General features: G+C 35.2%; 1 pseudogene; it reads right to left on the reverse strand.

Annotated features, from left to right (window-relative positions):
* LOC107699094 (ubiquitin-associated domain-containing protein 2-like) overlaps positions 1-5,214 on the reverse strand; it is a 28,260-nt pseudogene extending 23,046 nt beyond the window's left edge.
* Between the last annotated feature and the right edge of the window lie 4,401 nt (positions 5,215-9,615).

Consider the following 9,615-nt stretch of genomic DNA (forward strand, 5'->3'; position numbering starts at 1 on the left):
CAATGCGCGCGTGTTTTAGAAAACATGACGTTTTGCAGTTTATTTACTAATTGTTTAAGGACATTTTGCGATTTAAATCATCATACAGTAACCAGCAACAATCACCCCTTCCTCTTCTCATCGAAGACATGCGATGCAGTCCTAAACAGTCTCTCGCTGTCGGTGCTTGTAATGATTTTTGCGTCTTTCTCCGACAGTTTAAATGCTTCTACACTGCTGACGTGTGTGCTGCATAATAAAGAGTGCGCGCCTCTCACTCTGCGCTGGTTGCTATTTGATCGCGTCATATCATTGTTCGGTAAAATTTATTCGGTCTTTTCGCTTATTCGCGAATAATTTCGGTTGCCGAACATTCGGTGCATCCCTAGTCAAAGTCATCAAAGTGATTTGGTTTCCCAATATTCTTCAAAACATCTTATTTTGTTTTTCACAGAAGATGGAAAGTCATAAAGGTTGAGTACGGTTTCATTTTTGGGTGGATTATCCCTTTAATGAAGAACAGTTAATGGTTCACACATAAATAAATTAATCATCCTCAAGTTTTGAAAATTGCAAATAAAGCAGTTGAACTATCAAACAGCTGATTTGATTGTGGAAAAAAAGTGAGTGTGGATGAACCAACCAAGATATCAAAAGTCACGTCAAGAGATGACGACACTTAAAACATGTACTTTGTGGATTTTATCAAAGTTTTAACACAATTTTTTTTTTATTGACGGGTGCATGAGATCTTAGATAAAGGGCAAGATTATTAAGAAGACAAATAGATTTTTCTCATCAAAAAAGGAAACCACTCTATGCCAGTCTCTCATTTAGAAGAGTCTGAAAGCTAGTAGTTAAAAGGAAATAACTTGAAATTAGAGGGTACTTTACTTCTTATAAGACCTTGCCATTTCAACACAGATTGCTTACATATATTGGTGAAATGTTGTTATAATGTTAGTAAAGAATAGTTTCACAACAATACATTGAGAGAAGAAAGTTCATCTAAAAGACAATGTCAAAAAGGGAAGTTGATGCTTGTTCCACAGGAAACACAAGAGCTGCACTTTCACAAACATAAAGTGTTGCAGGAATTAACAGTAATAAATTCTGTGCTTGCAGCATACAGCAAATACATGTGGCAAAACTGTTGAAAACATCTAGGCCTAACGGTTTGTAAAGAACTGCTGTGAAAATGGTATAGAAACTCACAGTCCAGCTGGAAGAACATCCACTTTAAGTTCAAACATGAAGCGAAGAGCCTCTGTCAGCAGCAAGTCCACAAAAGCAGAGAGAATCCATGCTCCAAAAAGGAAGGACTAAACATCATAATCAAAAATATGACAATGTTTTAGATTTATATATCCTCAATCTGTTATATTATCCCCTTCTTTATCTGCATTCAAATCATCCTTGAAAACATCTCTTTTTTCAGGCCTACTTATAATTTAGCTATGTTAAATTCCTAGTCTTGATTCTTATTTGGTTTTATGGTTTAAGCTGTTTGATATATATTTTAACTCTGTATTTCTTTATGACTGTCTTCATTTTTTGGTTTCTGTGAATAACCTCGGTCAGCAATTATGCTGTTTTAAGGTGCTATATAAATTAAAAAAAAACCTTGACCTCGATATATATATATATATATATATAAAATACATATATCATTTCATTTTTTGGTTTCTGTGAATAACCTCGGTCAGCAATTATGCTGTTTTAAGGTGCTATATAAATTAAAAAAAAACCTTGACCTCGATATATATATATATATATATATATAAAATACATATATCATCATGGGATTTTAACAAAAAAAAAAATCATCAGCATTTGAATGTATAGTAGGCAGGCATATGGAAGGAAATGTTTGGTAACATATGAAAGGGCTTTTGATTTAATAAAAAAAAAAAGATTATTTTTGTTTATAACATTTTAGCAGGACACACATCATAAATACTAGGCTTAGAGAGCAACACCTCACCCCCTTAAACAGCTTTAAAAAAAAAAATGAGTCAACTGATTGCCAGATAAGATTAAGGCGTTCCAAGTTTCCATGTGACCTTCATGCACCTTATCTTAAACTGGTTGGAACTGGTTGCAGCACTATATTGGTTTTGGAATATTGGAAAATTATATACAGCTTTTTTTATTTATATGCTCTTCAATTTTATGTAGAGAATGTTTTTTAGTAAATGGGTGGAAATCATAAATTATTTAAGGATAAAATTATTACAATTATTTTATTTTCATTGTCTATGGTTCTCAATTCCAGTCCTCGCATACCACCGCTCTGCATATTTTGCACGGCTCTCTTATTTAATTAACACACCTGATTCAGAAAACCAGCTTGTTAGAAGAGAGCTCCATGCATGAACTGTGTTCCGATTGACATGGTCCCTACACAGTGTTCACTGCTACCTACTCCCTGAGCACGGGAAATCAGTTGAAGTTTACTTCACTTCGGGAACATTCATTCACGGATTTGCGCTACGCCACTTCCTGCAGCGTCTTCACACACAGACGAAACTTACTAGAGAAGTGTGAAGTGTGACATAATACACCTCTGTAAATAAATACAATTTAAATTCACGTCTCGTGCGCTTCAATGCCCTTTAAATGGAACTTAGACGCTCCCTTCGAACTGGAATCATGGTGGAATATCCTGTGATGTCCACTTCGCAGGGCATTTACGGTCGAATAGAACAAACATCTGAAGTGATAAGAGATACACACAAAATGTGCAGAGTGGTGGAATGCGATAATTGGATTTGAGAACCACTGGTCTATGGTATAACAAAGCAGAAGCATGTTATTTCAGTACTTCATAAACTCAGTGTATTGAAAAGGTCACTCGTCTAGAATACATTTTGCAATGTAATATATATATAAAAAATAAACATTGTGGGAAAAAATCAACAACAGGAAGACACACAACCGTGCTGCTATTCACACTTGAAACTTACAGCAAATTTGTGGCTGCCAAACCTTTTCTCAAAATTCCGAAAATTGTAGATAAGCAAACTACTGCAGAAAGTGTCTTTCAGGTCCAAGCAGATGAGCCGTCCACTCACCAGCCTCCAGAACTACAAGAGAGCCACGGAACACACACAGAATAATGGTGTTTAGAAATATTTCAAATAATGCTATTAGTTAAAAATAACAATCCTATAAAAATAACAATCCTATAAAATGATCAAATTTCACCATTATATGTTAAATTTTTCCAGATGCTTGGGCTAGAGAATGACTGATAATGCTCTTTTATCACCAATCTGATCATTTTAAACCATCTAATCACCAATATAGTATACAGAAACAATTTTTTACCGTTTGATTTCAAGTTTTTGCCATAATTGATAAATCAATTATCATTATACTACAACTAAGAAAACATGCATTATGAATATTTTATTATTATTTCTAATTATAGCAATAAAAGTTATTTAATAATAGGCAAACATTCTAAATCAATACACAGTGTTAAATGCATACATCTGATATTGTGCACTGAATTCTTCGGGTGAACTGGTGTAATATCTCACCTGCTTGCCGTGCCTGACAGCCTGGAGGTTGTATATGAGCAGATCCTGGTACTGAGGCAGAAGCACAGTCAGCAGCACAGTGAGGACTGTAGGAAGCAGCAGTAAGCTCTTGGACAGGGGTGCTTTATCTATAAGACACAGCATGGAAGTTGTACTGTTAAATGTGTTGCCAAGGAAATTATAACTTCCACCGTCGGTCATGTCAGAGGATAAAAGTTAATATTACAAATGGGGGACCTATTAGTCCGTGATTATATGAGTACACTAAGTTCAGTCAGACATACTGGTTTATGTCACCACGGTACCTACAATTTCTTAAAAAAATAATAAATAAAAATTAGAGGAACAGTTAAATTTAATTAAAAAGTTCACCCAAAAATGAAAATTTGCTGAAAAAGTACTCACACTCAGGCCATGGGTGAATGGGTGCTGTAAGAATGAGAGTCGAAAGAGCTGATAAAAACATCACAATAATGCACAAGTAATCCATACGACTTCAGTACATCAATTAATTTCTTGAGTTTTTGTAAAAGAAAACAAATACAAATACACATGTTGACTTCAAATGTCCATAATCCATAATAATGTTTAAGATGTTAAAAACATCTTAAAGTTGGATTTGTTTCTTACAAACATGCAACTTTTCACTTCACAAGACCTTAAAGGGATAGTTCACCCAAACATGAAAATTAGATGTTTATCTGCTTACCCCCAGGGCATCCAAGATGTAGGTGACTTTGTTCCTTGAGTAGAACACATATGATGATTTTTAAGTCCAACCGTTGCAGTCTATCAGTCGTATAATGCATGGCAATGGTAACAAAATCTATGAGAGTAAAAAAAACATGCACAGACAAATCCAAATTAAACCCTGCGGCTCGTGACGACACGTTGATGTCCTAAGACACGAAACAATCGGTTTGCGCCAGAAACCGAACAGTATTTATATCATATTTTACCTCTAATACACCACTATGTCCAACTGTCTTTGAGCGCGCATTTTTGACATCAGTTGCGGGCCGGGTGGAGGGGGAGGGGGGGCCGTAAATGGCCCGCGGGCCGGCAGTTTGAGACCCCTGTCATAGAGCAACTGTCATTTAAAAATGTAAACCAAGTTAAAATAAAAAATAGTATTCCACAGAAGAAATAAAGTCATACAGGCTTGAAAGTAAATGAATTGTCATTATTACATTAATAATAATCAGTCAGTGGTGAACTGTAGCTCTTGGGAGGTCTTTATCAGGAAGGTGTTAATTATGGTGCTTTCAAGAAAAGTTTATGCGGTCTCTATCTGTCCAGCGGTGTGTTATGTCGCATTTCCCTATAAAAACCTAAGCACTTCCTGTCTTACATCATGAGCCAAAGCAAAAGGTTTTGAAGTCGAAGATGATGTGTGAAGAGCGATAATAATCAGATGAAGGTCGTGATGACTACGCTTTAATCTGAATGAATGACAGCAGGGTTTGATCTACATGACATGATGATGTTAAGCTGTACTTACACAATCCCCTCGAACCGGTGGACGTGAACATCATGCCACTTACTCGCAGAATATAACTAAGACGCCTAAAAAGATGACGAATCAAAGGCACTGGACTTAAAACTTAAAAACAGCAACAGTTAGAGGGAAATCTCGCTAGGACAGAGGGAAAGGGGAAAGGGTATTGTGAATGGCGCCTCGCAGGGGACAAACTTCATCCGCGTCACTCTTACGAAATTAGCGTTTTCTTTTACAGTAATGAGCCACTAGAGGCCGTAAGATAGTAACTTTACTACAGGTGAAGGTTTGAAACTGTTTTTGACCACATCTCATTTAATCTCATAAATATGATTTAGTATGTCAAAGATTCAACTTTTTATGTCATAATTAGGATTTACCAAAGCATGATTTTTTTTTTCTCATTTGGCAGAAATGGGCTTCCATAATTTTAGCCAACTGTTTTTCATAACAAAATTTGTTATGACATTTATTTTATTGTCATTTTCAACCATGGAAATGAAGCTAGTATCTATGTTTTTAACCATGTTCATAATCATCCATGGTTTTATCGTTGATTACAATGGTCTTATTATAAGCATAGCTGCTTATCCTAGAACTTTGTTTTTGAAAAAGTGGAAATCTAGATTACCGTTATGTTTGTAACCCCTCACTATGGCATTAATTCTAATAGTTTCTGTTGTAATATAAGAGAACATACTTTAACATCCTAAAACACCTCTTGCTAAGATAAATTTTTGTTGTTGTAAATAAAGCATTGTTTTTAGCCTGTGTTTAGCCTATTTGTTCTAACTATATTTGTTATTTTCTTCTTTTTTAATTTTTTTTTCTAAACGGCCTATTTTGTTTACGTTTTTAATCAAAATTCTTAAAATGTGGATGGGGTGGTAATGGGAGATGGCACAATATATTACTGTTTTTATTATTATAAATTCGAAAACATTTTTTATTAAATGTCCAAGCGTATGTTTAACAACAAAGATCTTTTGTACTTGACATTATTAGATTCCTCAACAAACTTTACTTTGAAAAAGATAAATATGGGAAAAAAATTACCAAAGTTTGTGACAAATTGTGCAAAATAAATAAATAAATAAATAAACATTTTCTGGTTGAGAATTTTATTTAGGTGCATCATACGGAGCTTTTTTAAAAACTGATATGATGATGATGATGATGATGATGATGATGATGATTCATATTTATTTATTTTCACTTTCAGATGCGAATTATTTAATGAGATGAAATGTAAATAAGTGGAACACTGTGATACAAGTGTCCTCTCTCTCTCTCTCGGGGGAAAAAAAAAACTGAAACGAACCTATCGACATTTGTTCTACAAACACTGGAAATATGTTATTGGTCCAATGGAGACAAAGTTCTATTCTTTGAACAGATTCTATTCTACTGCACTGTGGTTTTATGACCTCACGGTGGCAGCACAGACAACTGGTTTGATTGACTGGCCCGAGTAACGATTACCAAAACCCCGAACAACAGGTAGGCCTATCGTGTTAATAGAGTCAAGTTTGTTTGTTTGTTTTACCAAACCAAGATTCATAAAATTTGAGGTTGTCTATCACTTACCATGAATTGTCTGTCCATAAAGTAGCCTACGCGCACATACAATTCTAGCCTAACTTTGAACTGATTAGCTAAATGAATGTGGAAGAGGTAGCTATGCCATTATGCAAGAAATGGAGCCAATATGGCTTTAAATAGTTTCCAATCATGAAACAGGCCGTTTGGCTTTTGATAAATGATCAGTGCTATCGTCTGACTTCAATTTCACAAACAAGAGCTTTCTCTGCTGGAGAATTAATGAAAACAAGACATCTTTCATTTGAGCCGGTTTGAAAGCTCAGCTGCAAGTCAACGTCAAGCTGCTACATTAAGTCAAATACTTTTCTTTGTTCCCCACTGCTGGCTTTGAGATAAATTAGCTTGTTTGTGTAATGACCATCTGTTGGGTGTTTTAGACGTGTTGCACAGGCTGGCAGTGGCAATGCTTATGGGGAGTTGCTGGTTTTCATAAGATAATTATGAAATAAGACACAGCAGTCATGACTAATAAAGATTATAGAAGACATCCAGCTTCTGTGTCCCAACTATCTCCAAGCAATGGAGGTTCCTGGGGTGCTTCAGTTGTCTGAAAGGTGTAAGAAATAGCTAATCTGTATCAGCAAGCATGCCCATTTTGAGCTAACAAGTAACATAAAAGTGCCACAGACCGTGGTCAGGTTAGACACGCAATATTGATTTTAAAGTGAAAGAAAACAAAGACGAAACGACTTTAAAATGTATTGTGTAAAGTACTAAATATCGCACTTCAAAATGCATGTTTTCTTCTCCCTGTTGAAAAAACCAGCATATGCTGTTTAACATAACAAAACATACATAACCAGCATATGCTGTTTTTTTTGTTCAACAGGGCTTCTTCTTTAGAAATTTGTTTCGTAAGCTGAACGATTGATATTAAACATTACATGAATAAATGAAGGTGCTAACTAAAGTCAAAAGGTCTTTGCTAATTTGGCTAGAATTAACAACAGGCAACAAATAAAACATTAACATTACAACATACATTCTTTCCCTGTTACTGCTTTAGCATCATTTTAATCATGTCAGTATCCATTACAGGACTGTATCATTAGATAGGATATAACCCGCAATGAGATGATGGGAAACCAATCGCTGATGCCTCAAATTAAAGTAGGTAAGTCTAATTAATTTTTATGACCAGCCTGAATTGCATGGGTGTGTCATGCAAGGACTTTGTAGAAGTACAAACTGCTCTTTGATCATAATCTCAGAGCAGTTAAATCTCACATGTGAGTGGAAGAAATGGAAAATGGATTCCAGATCAGTCTTGAATTCATCAGCCAACACCTTGTTTTATTCTGTTCACTCGTGTATCATTTTAGTATTAAAATGTGTGATAATGGAAAGCTAAACAATAGGCCTTTTGAATTAATTCTTATGTCTTGTTTTTTTTTCTTCCCTTTTTCCCCTCTCTAATTTAGCGATTAGCTGCTAATGCTAAATAGAACTATTTAGACTTTTCCATGGCTGTATTCATAGGCTTTACAATATGAAATTTAAACAGGAAGTATGGCTTTCACAGCCGGTGGTGAGGGCCAACAGATTCATGAAAGGACATTATGTGCGAGTCATAAAGAGGAGAAACAGCCCTAATCTTTTACTAGAAGTAGCAAATTGTATATACGTAACATCCTATGTCAAATTCAGATTCACTGAATATGAAACTAGTAGTCATATTTTTTTGATGTACTCATTGTATATTTTTATTAAATAACTTTTTGAATAGTCTGCTCATGTAACATGCATGGAAACTAAATAGAAACCAACTAACATTTTGCCTGAAAGCCAGACAGATAATGACCAAATCTCACTTGTTCTATAAAAAACGAACTGAAGAATGGAGGGTAAAGCCTGAATAGAAGAAAAAGTAGCCATGTTTCTGTCTTTGTCAACCTCAACAAATTAGAGCGTGTGTTCATGTAATAAAGAAAATCCAGATTTGTCGGCAGCAGTCTCCTGCTGTTTGCTCTGTCCATTAAAATGAAATGAGCAGATGGCATTTGGCCTCCTCTCGTCCTTTTTTCTCTTCTCTTTCTCTCAATGTCTCTCCCTTTCCACCATCCTCATTGTCCATTAATCTCTCTCTTCACAATCTGCCTGAGTATAGAGCTGACAGCGAAGCCTCCAGGGAGAGAGAGGGAAAACAAGCCAATCCAGCTGTCAGAAGTCCAGAGAAGGGACATAAGTCCTCTCAAGCACCCAGTGCCCCTGTCAGACAGCTTGAGTGAAAGCACACTCACACATATCTAGTGACAAGGCAATGGCAAAAACAGACCAAATAAACAAACAAAACAATACATTCTTATTACACACAAATCCTTACCGCTAAAGGGAATGTGAGAAATGTCTTGGAGTGGGTTGTTGTCCAGGTTTTCATCTTGACCAAGAACTGATCGTATGGTCTTTTGAGGCCCACTCTTATTGCAGTTTTCACCACGAAACCACAAAAAAACATTGAAATTCAGATTTTTCAGCAAACTTCCAAGAAGGTCTCAAGATGACTAAAAGGGATTTAAAATAAGACAAAACAAGCATTAAAATAAACAAAGCTCAAGATTTGTTTTAAATATTAATTAGACAATTCATCATTCATTCATTCAATGAATGAACTCATTCACTTGAAAACACCTTGAGGAAGCATAACAGATTGAAGCCTAGTGATCTCTAGACCTGGAAAAGTCATGAAAGGCATTTTTATAATAAATACATTATTACATTTACATTTAGTCATTTAGCAGACGCTTTTATCCAAAGCGACTTACAAATGAGGACAATGGAAGCAATCAAAATCAACAAAAGAATGACATACAAGTGCTATAACAAGTCTCAGTTAGCTTAACGCAGTACACGTAGCAAGGGTTTTTTAAATAATATAATAAATAAAAAGAAATAGAATAGAAAAAGAATGCAAGCTAGTGTTAGAGGTCTTTTTGCTTTTGTTAATTGTATAATAAATGAAAAGAAAACAGATTAGAAAGATTAGAAAGCAAG

Source organism: Sinocyclocheilus anshuiensis, unplaced genomic scaffold (genome assembly GCF_001515605.1).
Source record: "Sinocyclocheilus anshuiensis isolate Anshui unplaced genomic scaffold, SAMN03320099.WGS_v1.1 scaffold94, whole genome shotgun sequence".
Taxonomy (NCBI): Eukaryota; Metazoa; Chordata; class Actinopteri; order Cypriniformes; family Cyprinidae; genus Sinocyclocheilus; species Sinocyclocheilus anshuiensis.